This window comes from Meles meles, chromosome 16, assembly GCF_922984935.1.
Source record: "Meles meles chromosome 16, mMelMel3.1 paternal haplotype, whole genome shotgun sequence".
NCBI lineage: Eukaryota > Metazoa > Chordata > Mammalia > Carnivora > Mustelidae > Meles > Meles meles.
In genome coordinates, this window is record NC_060081.1 from 18625603 (window position 1) to 18638618 (window position 13016).

Sequence of the window (13016 nt, forward strand, 5' to 3'; positions counted from 1 at the left end):
CCCCTGCTGACTCCCTCCCAGTGCGACTTCCCTGACTCTGCTTTCCAGAGTCCCTGAACTTCGCCTGAGGGTGCCCACCTCCTCCTGGCGCAACTTTCCTGGCTCCCCTTCTCCTGAGCCCTGAAACTTGCCAGAGAATACCTTTAATAAATCTTGCCTTGGCCTACCTCGCCTGGTATCGTGTTTATCTCGCCTAAAAAACCTTACATTTGATGCCCAAAACCTGGGAGGAGATTGAGCCGCTCCCCCCCCACCACCCCATGGTGGGGAGTCTCTCTCCTCTCCCTAGCCAGACCTGGACCTGCCTTTCCGAAGGCCACTTCTGAAGCCGTGGCGAGTTTCCCCCGATTCCGTGCTTCCCTCTGGAAAGCCCTGCCCTAACCGCGGCCGCGTCAGGGCGGACCCCGCCAGTCACCAGCTGACCTCCGTGACTCCGAGAGGCTGGGAGACGTCCTAACCTCTAAGGCAGTCCACAGTTTTTCCGCAACCCAGTGGTGGACGAGGGGACTTCTTCCTCGAGCCCTCGGGTTGCCCGACAACGAATCATGGGGACCTCCCAACCCAAATTCAACCCTAAAATATCCCTGGGGTGTTTTAGGCCTGTTGGCCAATCTTAAAACCCGGGAACTGGACAAGGACCTGCGAAAACGATGTTACAGTTACTGTACTGTCTCTTGGCCACAAGACCGATTAGACAATCATTCCCAATAGCCTCCGGAAGGCATGTTTAATTATCAGATTTTCGTGTACCTAAATAACCTCGGCAGACACCAAGGCAGATGGGCCAAGGTCCCTTATGTTCAGGATTTCTGAACCGGCGCCCTCATCTACCCCTCCCCCTCCCCACTCCTATCCCAACTCCTGACAAAGTTATCAGCAATAAACGTGAAACTTCAATCAAAGTTTACTGAAGGTCAAATAAGCTCCTGTTATTTGTTAAAATCTGTTAGCAAAGAAAGACTAAACTGATGGTTAATTGTCTGTCTCAAAGTTTGAATGGGTAATTGCTGAGACAGCTTTCAAAGTCTTTGGTAACCTGAAAGTTTAAACTTTTGCTTGGATAACAAATGAAATTAAATTTGTTGGACATTTAGGTCTTTTCCAAAGAGGATAAAATGCCAAGTCATTGATTACTGAACATAGGTTTGCGCTTTTGACTTCTTACAGCACAGAAAATAAGAACACTTAAATCTGTTAGTAAGTATGGTTTGTGCTTAACTGATTCACACGTTGGCATCTAAAGAATTCTGTTGTAACCGTTCACAACTGATTAATAGCCGACAATTGGTTAATAACTAAAGGTGTTTCTAAGAGGACAAAATTCTGCTAACTGTAAGACTGATGGGAATAAAGAAAGCAACTCTGTATGTAGGAAAGTAGAAGATACGTAAGAAAGATTTAAGGAATGGGAGTACATTTTGTTGAAAGTAAAAGAAGGTAATTTTGCCCTAAAGGAGGTGGTTGTTTGGAAGGAAATGACTTGGGACAAAACCTGAATGCAAAGGAAAGTTGTAGGAGATTTGTGAAGGGAAATCATTCAGGAACCCAGTGAAAACCCGGCCATGTTCCTTAACTGACTTACTGAGGCGCTGACTCAATACACTCGCCTAGACCCGGCCTCTCCGGCAGGGGCGACTGTTTTAGCTACCCACTTTATTTCTCAGTCAGCCGCCGACATTTGGAAAAAAATTAAAGAAAGCGGAGGAGGGCCCTCAAACTCCCATTTCTGATCTGGTGAAAATGGCATTTAAAGTCTTTAACTCCCGAGAGGAGGCAACAGAACTCAAGCACCAAGCCAGACTCCAACAGAAGGTCCAACTGCAGACCCAAGCCCTGGTAGCAGCCCTGAGGCCGGCAGGTTCTGGGAGTCAACAGAAGGGAGCACCTAACCGCGTCCCTCTGGGGGCCTGTTTCAAGTGTGGAGCCTAGGGACACTGGGCCCGTCAATGCCCCAATCCAAAAGCACATACTAGGCCGTGCCCTCAATGGTGCATGATGGACCACTGGAAATCGGACTGCCCCAGTCTCGGGGGATTCCCGGCGCCTCCACGCAGGGGAGACCCTGAGACCATAAGTCCTGCTTTCCAACTTCTCGGATTGGAGGATGACTGACGGAGCCCAGACTCGGACAACCCTCTCACCCATGCCGAGCCCAGGGTCACACTCCAGGTAGCGGGTAAGTCCATTTCCTTTCTGTTGGACACGGGGGCTACCGATTCTGTCCCGCCTTCCTACTCGGGTCCTACTCGTCCCTCCCCAATCGCAGTTATGGGAATTGATGGTACTTCCTCCACTCCAAAGGCCACCCCACCCCTTATGTGCAGCCTGGATGGGTTCCCCTTCTTACACTCCTTCCTCATTATCCCTTCCTGCCCTGTTCCCCTACTAGGCAGGGACATCCTCCACAAACTTCAGGCCATCATTGGTCTCTCTCCCTCTCCCTCGACTTCTGCTCACTTCATCCTCCCTCTACTCCCCTCTGACTCGTCCTCTATCCCAGACTGTCTCCCCTCTGTAGACCCGCAAGTATGGGACATTTCCAAACCTATAGTAGCAACCCACCGGCGAGGACTTAAAGCCCATCATCTACCACCTCCTGCAGCAGAGTCTCCTTATCCCCATTAACTCTCCAAGCAACTAGATGTCACCGCCCAGGGACGGCAGCCCTGCCTCAGGGCCCTAGCGGCAGCCACTTCTCTGACAAAGGAGGCCCTCAAACTTACCTTAGGACAGCCCATCACGGTCTTCTCCCCCCACTGACTGATGGACTTAGTCAGCCACAACTCACTCCTTCCCATGTCCAACTCTACCACCTGCTGTTCACAGAAAACCCCCAGGTCCCACTCTCTGTCTCCCCTTGCCTAAATCCCGCCACTCTCTTGCCAACACCTTCATCTACCCCCACTCCTTCCCACTCCTGCTCTCAACTCCTGGAACAACTCTCCCTCCCATCCAGAACTTTCGGACCGGCCACTGCCTGACCCCGATCACACTCTGTTCGTGAATGGGAGCTCCCTCATAGCGCCAGATGGACGGCCATACGTGGCCTATGCAGTGGTCACCCTGGACACTGTCATAGAAGTGGCCCCCCTTCCCATTGGGACGACTTCTCTAAAGGCAGAACTCGTGGCTCTCACCAGGGCCCTTCACTTATCTGAGGGCCAATGGGTCACTATTTATACTGACTCCAAATATGCTTTCCTTATTACCCACACTCTGTCCTCTGGAGAGAAAGGGGATTTCTCATGACCAAGGGAACCCCCATAGCCAATGAGTCTCTTATTGCCAAACTCCTCGAGGCTCTCGATTACCCTACCGAGGTGGCTATTGTCCACTGGCATGGCCATCAGGCCTCCAAGGACCCCATCTCTTTAGGGAACAACAAGGCCGACTCTATTGCCCGACAGATGGCCTTAAACTCCTCTCCAGCCCCTCTCCTGTTTCTCAACACTCCTCATACACTGATGAGGAGACTCAGGTCCTCAAAACATTAGGAGGCAGGTTGGGTGACAAGGGATGGTATTATGTCCAGGACAAAATTGCCCTTCCGAATCAGCCTAATCCACTCCCTCATTACTGACACCCACCAGTCTCTCCACACCAGTCCAAAGGCCCTATGCCAATTTCTCCAACCTCTCTTTCACCACCCACTCCTCCAAAAGACCATTAAGGAGGTTCACCAGGCCTGCAGAACCTGTTCTTCGGTCAACGCCCAGGGTGGCCTCGGCAGACCGGGCCCCACCCACCAGCTCCACGGGCATCAGCCGGGCGAGGACTGGCAGCTTGACTTCCCTCACATGCCTCGACACCTGCTAACTCTCGTGGACACCTTCACAGGCTGGATCGGGGCATTCCCCACCGCTAGAGAAACAGCAGACGTGGTCGCCGCGATTCTCATTGAACACGTTATCCCGAGGTTTGGGCTCCCTGGAATCCTACAATTGTACAAGGGACCGGCCTTCATTTCCAACGTCACACAACAAATCTCCGAGAGCCTCAACATCACCTGGAAACTCCATATCCCCTATCATCCCAATCCTCCTGTAAGGTTGAGAGGGCCAATGGCCTCCTCAAGGAACAACTCACCAAACGCACTTTGAAACCTGCCTCTCTTGGCCAACCCTTCTCCCACTAGCACTCACCCGCCTTAGGGCCTCTCCTCGAGGCCCATCCGGACTCAGCCCCTTTGAGTTCCTGTACAGCAGGCCCTTCCTACTCAATCACAAGCTGCCTGCCTCTCTCCTCCACCCCTCCTATCTTATCTGCCCTATCTGACCCTCTTACAAGCCCTCCTAAGGGCTCATGCAGATGAAACCCCCCGCCCCCAACAGCCTGGGCAGAGACTTCCCCCAGGCCCTAAATCCTGGCGACCAAGTTCTCCTCTGAGAACTTCACCCAAAGTCCTTACAGCCCATTTGGACTGGCCCCCATACTGTTACTCTCACAACTCCCACAGCGGTAAAACTCCTAGGACGCCATCCGTGGGTACACGTCTCCAATCTAAAACCAGCCCACCACAGGATGGCTGGACTTCCCAAACCCTGGGGCCCACGCGGTTGCGGATTTCCCGCACTTCTTCTCCTCACCTTCCTCCTTCTACCCCCCAATAGCTGCCCCTCCGGTGACCCTGGGTCCAGGTGGCACTTCTTCCTAGTGGAAACTTGGACCCATGGAGACTCCACATGGTCTAGTCAGCTGGTCACTAGTCAGATTGCCAGCCCGGAGAGTGTCAGCCTTAGCAGAAATGGCCGTCCACTCCACCCCCTCCTGCAACAGAAAAGGGCTGTGTTTCTTCCCCTGGTTATTGGGGTCTCCTTAGCATCTTCCTTAGTGGCCACTGGACTGAACACCAGGGCCCTAGCTCACTCCATAGACGCTACTTGAGATTTATCCGAACAGTTCTGAACAGCCGTGGAGGCCTCCGCCGAGTCCTTGGCATCTCTACAACGACAGATTACCTCAGTGACCCAGGTAGCCCTACAGAACCGACGAGCCCTGGACCTGCTCACCGCAGACAAGGGAGGAACCTGTTTATTCCTCAATGAAGAATGCTGCTATTATATGAATGAATCCAGTATAGTTGAAACCAATATCGATGCCCTGACAAAAATCCGTGACTCCTTTCATGGCCAGCATCACCCTGAAATAAACCCCTCTGAATGGTGGCTCTCCCCCTTAATGACCTGGCTCCTTCCGATCCTAAGTCCCCCTATTCTCCTCTGTCTATTAGCACTAATCGCCCCTGTGTTCTCCGCTTCATTCAGGATCGCATCTGCGAGGTTTCCAGGGTCACTGTCTGTTGGGTCCCCCCAAAACTGGGTACCCCAATAATGGGTCCGTGATTAAAGGAGCGAGACTGAGAAGGCGAAAGTCAAGCAAAGCTTTATTTCGTGCCAAGCATCAAGAATCGAACCGAACGTTCGGGGCCGCACCCGTTACAAGAGAGGGCGACCCTTCTCTGTTTCACAGACTAGCTTTTAAGGGCAAAGGCCATGCGGTTGGGCCTGGCCACGCACAGGTGGCCAATGAAAATGTAACACACAGGAAACTCTAGTGATGCTAGGTGACCAATTGAATTACAATTTACCTTAGTAGACATTTGAACCAGCCTATTACACCTTGATTAGGATTGGTGCCAAAAAGGTTCCCAGAGGGCGGGGGTCCCTACCCCTTGGTAGCTAAGGAGACAGTATGCAACCCCCCACTGATCGGATGTCTCCACCTGGCCAGACCCACCCTTTTTCTGGGCTTTGTTACCTGGAGCTGGTTTCAGGGACTTGTTTCCAAGTAAATCCCCTGCGGGAAGGGGGGGCAGGGACAGTTTCTAAATAGGTCCTTGCATTCCCCCCTTTTCTTTGGAGACTAGTCAAATCTGACTTTTTAGCCAGTTCCATAGCCCCCCTTTTCTTCGCAATTGCTTATACCTCCCACCTATATCTTAACAACAGGGCTAACAATGAATTTAATGAACTTATTGTTTAAGTTAGTTTTAGTCCACAATCTGCAGGGTCCATTGGCAGCAGCATCCACCTCTGGGGGGCGTTCTTGTCCTTGGCTCGTTTGACGTGACCCACGTGAATCCAGGCCCTGATGCCGTCTACTTTGATTGCCGTGGGGGTGGTCAGGATGACAGGAAACGGTCCCTTCCAGCGAGGCTCCAAGCCTCCCACTTGGCAGCAGCGCATCCAAACTAAGTCCCTGGGTTGGCGAGGATTGGTTCCACCTGGGTCTCTGTCCCAGTGTGGGCAGTCCGGATCCCTGCATGGGCTCTTTTTCAGACAGACTGTCATGCCTGCAGTGACTGGAGTACAGACGGATCAGTCATTTCTGCTATAGCAACCTCTTTCCTCCCTCTTCCCATTCTAGTTCTTCCCGCATTTACCACCTGATATTGAGCATATCTGTCAGCCACATCTTGAGCCATACGCCCTACTTTAGAAACATAGAACTGCTTGCCCGTCCCCAAGTGAGTGCCCTGATGAATCTGGCTTACTAATTTTCTTCTAGTCTTAGCCCAATCTCCTTCATAGTCTAATATAGCCCATTTCTGTAAATATACTTGCATCCTTGACCAGGAGGGCCATGGCAGCAATTATGCGGAGGCAAGGGGGGAACCCAGCCGCTACTGGATCTAGTTTCTTGCTAAGATAGGCTACTGGCCTTTGCCAAGGCCCCCGAGTCTGGGTAAAAACTCCTTCAGTTACTCCCGTCTTTCCATCCACATACAAGTGGAAGGGCTTGGTGACATCTGGGATGGCCAGTGCTGGGGCCCTCAGTGCGGCTCTTTGTAATTCCCGCCATGCTCCTTCTGCCTCAGCTGTCCACTGTACCGTAGTGAGTCCTCCCTTAGCCAGTCCGTAGAGAGGTCGCCCCATTTCCGTGAACCGCGGTATCCACAGCCTGCAGTAGCCCAGCGTCCCAAGAAACTCCCTCATGGAGACCAAACCCTAAATATGTGGCATGGCTCTTACAAAGCTGTGTTTTCATTGCTGACACCCAATACCCTTTTCCCTGCAGAGTCTGTAAGACAGCTCTCGTCCCATGCAAGCAAGACCCATAGTCCTCAGCGGCTATTTCTACTATTCCCACTAACTAAGTCAGATTCTTCCTTTTAAATCCTTTAATTTTCTGAAGTTTCCTCCTTATATCTGGCACTGACTGACTGGCAAAAGCAAGATCGTTTACACGAGTTATCGTGCAACTTCTCTGAAGTTTACCTTAAGCTGTCTAGCTTAGGTAAATAAACATTTAACAATCTAATCTAGAATTTAACATCCATAAAGGCATGTTATTAAAACATAATTTTTCTCTCTAAAATAACCCTCATTTCCAGAGACAGCCAAATCAGGACTAATTCATTTGAAAAACAAGTCCAGTTTTAACAAACTTGGCCTAATTATTTACATAAGCTCAGCAAGAACAGTAAGTGATCATATAGATTTAGAATCTGCTTTGCTGGAACTTCTTATAAGGAATCTCTAGGTTGAACTTCTAGTAGCCTCTCCGGGCCAGAAGCCAAGCCACGTAGTTGCCATCAGACATGGCTGCAATACCTGTCGACTTGGGCAAATTACCCTTCCTGAGGTCCTGCCCAAAGTATCCTGAGGCTCCTCCTCCTGCCAGGGAGTGACATTCTTTACTCACCTGGTCAGGCTGCTGGGAACTTTGTAAGCAAGGTATCAGGCCAATAGTTTCAAAGGGCTTTACAGCTCCAGGTTTCATAAGAGACACAACATTACAACCTTTCAGTTCATCTAGTTCCATGTTACTAATTCTGGTTTAGTCTGAATGTAGCCCTTACTTCTGTAAATTTTTACCCATTCCAGTTCCCAGGATTTTAACATATCAAAGACCTGGTATTTGTCCTGAAAGCCTTCCCATATGAATTTCCTTTAGGGCGAAATTCATCTTACAAGAGAATTAAAACAATTACAAATGACAAAAACTCAGAATAGATATGGTTAAATATCAAGTGGTGACCCTTGTCAAAACATGAAACTCTAGGAAATGTATAGAACCTCTAGAATAATTACACCACTTACCCAAATCTAACCCAAGGTTTATCATTGGTTTAGCAGTACTCCCTGAGTTAACTTAGCATATAAAGGAAGCCTCTTGAGCCAAAGAGATCTCATTTACAACTCTGGGCTGGCAAAGAGAAAACCATTTACATTTCAATTAACCGAAGAAAACTTTGCCCTTTTAAACGAAAGAAAACCAGCTTTTCTATACCAGTGTCTTTCCTTTTTTTTTATTTCTAAGCGTGCCGTCTTAAGATACGAGTTTCCTGTGTTTCCCTCCCATCATGAATGATGCCGCAGACAAAGGGAGGGGGATCTTCCAGATGCTGTCCTGCTCATGTCCCTTGTGGGAACTTAGGAGCGTCTGAGCTAAGGTCTGTCCGTTTAAACCCCGGACCAGGCTACTCCATGGAGTAGATGACCGTTATGCCTATGACGCCTGGCAAGACTCAGGGTGCAGCCCACTCAGACTCCATAGCTGAAGCGGTAGAGCCATACAGACACATTCATACAGTCAGGCACTCTTCAGATTCAAACAGGTTGGGCATCTCCCCCCACCACCGGGTCTCCCCTTCCATTCTTTATGAATGCATCTAGCTCAGACAGTGGCCCTGGGCCTGTTTTTCTTTCTTATTCAAACAGAATCAGGCATCTGGTATTTTCCTTTTACATATCTCCTACTCTTTTACAAACAGAGCTGTTTTCCTTATTTTCGTCAGTCTTAATTATACTTAGCAGAATTTTGTACTCTTAGGAATACCTTAACCTCTACTGAAGACTAAGTATTAACCAATTGCGAACTGTTACAACAGAGTTCTTTAGGTGGCAAATTTATCAATCAGTTAAGTACAAAACATGTTTACCAACAGATTTCAAAAGCACAAGCCTAGTTCCAGCAACCAGCACTCTAGCATTTTATCCCATTCGGTTTAAAGTTTCAGGTTACCAAAGACTTTGAAAGCTACTTTAACAATTACCCATTAAAACCCCCGAGACAGCTAATTACCCATCAGTTTAGTTATCTCTTTGCTAATAGATTCAAACAGATTTTAACAGATTTTTTTTGACCTTAAGTAAAATCTCTGAAGTTTCACATTTACTACTGTTAACTCAAAAGACGTTTATCCTAATTAACACAAAAAACTTAACTTAGCTCAAATACTGATTTACGTTCCACCTGGGCCCACTCCACTTCGAATGTGTTTACCTAAGACCCGCGTGGGAAGATCCGGAGTGTGGGGTGTTAGGTCCAGGGGGTGCTCTTCTTGTTTCCCGACAGTGAAGAACAGAACAAAGTGCCACCAGAATGCAGAGAAAGGGTTCCCAGTTCTAGGGCTCATCAGCTCCAAGAGAGGAGCACACGCCATGCTTTCCCGCCAGCAAGGAGGAAGGGCTAGGCAGTCTCTGTCGGGCCAGAAAGGGCAAGGAATGTCCCCGAAACAAAGTTGTTTCAGCAGCTGCTTGGGAATATTCCTTAAAGTCTCTGTCTCGAGTTAGACTACCCCCAGTTGGCTCCAGTTACATAGCCATTAAGAGTCAGAGTTCCCTTACTCTCTGCTTGCCCCATTCCTTTAAACACAACAAACAGCACAGCAGACAACAAAAAGACAAGACCAAGACAACTGCAGGTCCAGCAGTTCTTACCCAGAACCTACCACCGGTGGAATTTTTGATCTTCTGGCCATCCAGGGGGACTCAAACCCCTGGTGACCATGTGGGGGACTCGAACCCCCTGGCTGCCTAGGGGGACTGGAACCCCCGACTGCATAGGTGACCGCCTAGGGGTACTCGAACCCCCTGACTGCCTAGGGGGACTCGAGCCCCCTGACTGTCTAGGGGGACTCGAACCCCCTGGCGATCTACCAGTGGAGGGAAGGGGCGTCCCCGCCTCCTCTCCACCCCTGGGGAGCATGGCCGCGTCCGGCTTCTCCCCGGTGGGCTATACCCAGAGCTCCACCCAGACAGACCGACTGATCTCACAGAGCACCTGGAGATCCGCGGATCCCACAGAGTAAAATCTGTGAGATCTTACCTCGAGGCTTTTCCCAGAAATTCTGATGCTGGCTCAGTTCTCGTCGTTTAATCCCGGGCGAGCCCCCATATGTTGGGTCCCCCCAAAACTGGGTACCCCAATAATGGGTCCGTGATTAAAGGAGCAAGACTGATATAAGGCGAAAGTCAAGCAAAGCTTTATTTCGCACCAAACATCAAGAATCTAACCGAACGTTCGGGGCCGCACCCGTTACAAGAGAGGGCGACCCTTCTCTGTTTCACAGACTAGCTTTTAAGGGCAAAGGCCATGCGGTCGGGCCTGGCCACGCACAGGAGGCCAATGAAAATGTAACACACACAGGAAACTCCACAGTGATGCTAGGTGACCAATTGAATTACAATTTACCCTAGTAGACATTTGACCCAGCCTATTACACCTTGATTAGGATTGGCACCAAAAAGGCTCCCAGAGGGCGGGGGGTCCCTACCCCTTGGTAGCTAAGGAGACAGTATGCAACCCCTGACTGATCGGATGTTTCCACCTGGCCAGACCCACCCTTTTTCTGGGCTTTGTTACCTGGAGCTGGTTTCAGGGACTTGTTTCCAAGTAAACCCCCTGGGGGAAGGGGGGGCAGGGACAGTTTCTAAATAGGTCTTACACTGTCAACCAACTCCTCCTGCATCTCTATATCCGCCTACCCACATCCGAAGGACCCTATAACGTCGCCCCTTTGCCAGCAGGAAGTAGCCAGATCTGAATGGCCCCCCTATTACACTAAAAAGGTCAGAATGTTGGGTCGGTGGCTCTGGGAGTGCAGGAGGAACAATAGAAATGACCTCTGGGGCCGCCATCTTCCAGCCCCCTCCCCCCTCCTTCCTCAACCCTTAACTCTCCCGCCAAAAGGATGTATGCCCTGGTCAGTCTCCATAGGTAACCCGATACCTATGCAGAAACAGAAGTACCCTACCATACCCTCTGATCACCAAATACCCTACCATATATGGATGTGAGCCCATGCCCTGCCTTGGCCTGATAAAGGACCCCCCGCTGACTCCCTCCCAGTGCAACTTCCCTGACTCCGCTTTCCAGAGTCGCAGAACCTCATCCGAGGATGCCCACCTCCTCCGGGGGTGACTTTCCTGGCTCCCCTTCTCCTGAGCCCTGAAACTTCATTAATAAATCTTGCCTTGTGCCTACCTCGCCTGGTGTCGTGTTTATCTCGCCTCTAAAACCTTACAGTTTCTATGCCAAGTGTGTTTCCTGATACAGGGAGAACAAAGCACATGGCTTTGAAGGCAGAGCTGATGCGAGGTGGGGGTGGGCAGGATTATAAGCTTTACAATTGAAAACAATAGAAAACCAAAATATTGACTGCAGGCTCTCAACTACCTTAAAAGTTTGGAGAAGTCTGATAACATTGTTTGCTAATGAAAAAGGGGGAGGAAGAAATTCAAACTATTTAATTATGGAGCTTCGACACTGGCTTTGTTCCAGCCCTGAGAAAATTGGTTGTTTTTTGTTTTTTTTGTGTGTTCAGGAACTTCCTGAATTCAATCACTTGATTCTTCTTCTCTGATTTTCACATTTAAAATTTTCCTTTTAAATGGGCATCATGCAATAGTTAAGAGCTAAGTAATTCAAAACAAGTCCTAGGTCATGTGATCAAGACCCAGCCTCAGAAACCACAGTGACCAAGTTTCCTGTATAAGTGTCTCTCCCTATTATCCTATTTAGTGCTTACCATTCTGATGTGTGTGTGTGTGTGTGTGTGTCCCTTAAGCAATATAAAGTAAGATAAGTAAATATTTTGAGTCATTCTAGTTCATGCAAGGTCACTACTGTATGACTTGCCATTGTATGAATGTACTGCGATTTATGTATCTGTCTCCTTTGGACATTGTTTCAAATTCATATTTGCTCTTAAAAACAGTGTTGTGGTCGGGCGCCAGTCAGTTAAGTGTCAGACTCTTGATTTTGGCTCAGGTCATGATCTCAGGGTTGTGAGATGAAGCCCGAAGACAGACTCTGCACTGAGCAAGGAACCTGCTTAAGATTCCCTCTCTCTTCCTCTCCCTGCTCATGCACACCCCCCCCCGACTCCCGCTTTCCTCTAGGTGAAAAAAAAAAAAAAACAGTGCTGTGTAAATATTTTTATAATGTTCTTTTGTGTGGATTTTTGAGAGGTTCTCTAGGGAGTAAAATTGCAGTGTCTTTGGGTAAGTGCATCTTTGTATTAGAAAAATCCCCCATTTTCTCCACATTAACATCCTTTAGAGAATAGGAGTTTCGTCCTTTCATTTGGTAATGTCAGAAGGACTTGGCCTTGTTGCCAGTTTTGTTAGCCCAATGATGTAGAAGCTGTCTTGTGACTTTGTGACTTTATTTTACATTTCTCTAATTCCTAGGAATATGGGACACCTCTGTCTCTGTTCATGAGCCATGCATGTGTTTTCTACGAATTGCTTGTGTGTGTCGCCTTTTACCCACCTAGCTGCTGGCCAGTTATTTGTCTTGTCAGTTTGCAGAGAGCTCACTGAGTCCTACCTCTGATGCCTCCAGTAGGTGGTTGCCTTCAAAGGGAGGCACAAATATATCTCGTTGCCTCTTCCTGACTGGGAATTCAAACATCAGAGGTGCCCCTTATCTATAAAATAGGGATGATTAGACCCACTTTACAGAGAGGTCATTTGTAAAAACCTCCTTGCAGAGGTTTTTACAGAGCAACAGATACTTGATGAGCGAGGATACAGTTGATTCTCATCCTCCCACTGACCCCTCCTCCTCACAGTCTTTCCCAATTGCAGACATTTTTGCAATGAGAACATTTTTGGACGTTTTATGCCCTTAGACACAAGCCATGGGTAAAGGACTCTTTCCAATTGTTTTGTTTTGTTGTTGTGTTTGTTATCTCAAGTGAAAGAATTCCTCCAAGGATTCATCGCCTCATCCTGAGGGCAGGTGTGAAACAACAGTCTCTGGGCGAGGGAGGCATTTCTGAGTTC